We start from the raw sequence: 1114 nt of genomic DNA, 5'->3' as shown, positions 1-1114 counted from the left end.
TCTAACCCCAGACCCTAGCCCTACCCTCTAACCCCAGACCGAGCCCTACCCCTCCAGACCGAGCCCTACACCCCAGACCTAGCCCTACCCCCAGACCTAGCCCTACCCCCAGACCTAGCCCTACCCCCAGACCTAGCCCTACCCCCAGACCTAGCCCTACCCCCAGACCTAGCCCTACCCTCTAGCCCTACCCTAGCCCTACCCTCTACCCCCAGACCTACCCTCTACCCCCAGACCTAGCCCTACCCCCAGACCTAGCCCTACCCCCAGACCTAGCCCTACCCCCAGACCTAGCCCTACCCCCAGACCCGAGCCCTACCCCCCAGACCGAGCCCCTACCCCCAGACCGAGGCCCTACCCCAGACCGAGCCCTACCCCCAGACCGAGCCCTACCCCCAGACCGAGCCCTACCCCCAGACCGAGCCCTACCCCCAGACCGAGCCCTACCCCCAGACCTAGCCCTACCCCCCAGACCTACCCTCTACCCCCAGACCTACCCTCTACCCCCAGACCTACCCTCTACCCCCAGACCTACCCTCTACCCCCAGACCTACCCTCTACCCCCAGACCTGCCCCTACCCCCAGACCTAGCCCTACCCCCAGACCTAGCCCTACCCCCAGACCTAGCCCCTACCCCCAGACCTAGCCTCTACCCCCAGACCTAGCCCCTACCCCCAGACCTAGCCCTACCCCCAGACCTAGCCCTACCCCCAGACCTAGCCCCAGACCTAGCCCCCAGACCTAGCCCTAGCCCCAGACCTAGCCCCTAGCCCCAGACCTAGCCCTACCCCCAGACCTAGCCCTACCCCCAGACCTAGCCCTACCCCCAGACCCCTAGCCCTACCCCAGACCTAATACTACCCTCTACCCCAGACCTAGCCCTACCCTCTACCCCTGAACCTAGCCCTACCCTCTACCCTGGACTGGCCCTACCCTCTACCCCAGACCTAGCCCTACCCTCTATTTTTGAGACCTAGCCCTACCCTCTGCCCCCAGACCTAGCCCTACCCCTCTACCCACAGACCTAGCCCTACCCTCTACCCCAGACCTAGCCCTACCTCCCTACCCCCAGACCCTAGCCCTACCCTCTACCCCCAGACCTAGCCCTACCCTC

The sequence above is a fragment of the Oncorhynchus gorbuscha genome, unplaced genomic scaffold (genome assembly GCF_021184085.1).
Source record: "Oncorhynchus gorbuscha isolate QuinsamMale2020 ecotype Even-year unplaced genomic scaffold, OgorEven_v1.0 Un_scaffold_8982, whole genome shotgun sequence".
Taxonomy (NCBI): domain Eukaryota; kingdom Metazoa; phylum Chordata; class Actinopteri; order Salmoniformes; family Salmonidae; genus Oncorhynchus; species Oncorhynchus gorbuscha.
This window is presented reverse-complemented; position numbering follows the sequence as displayed.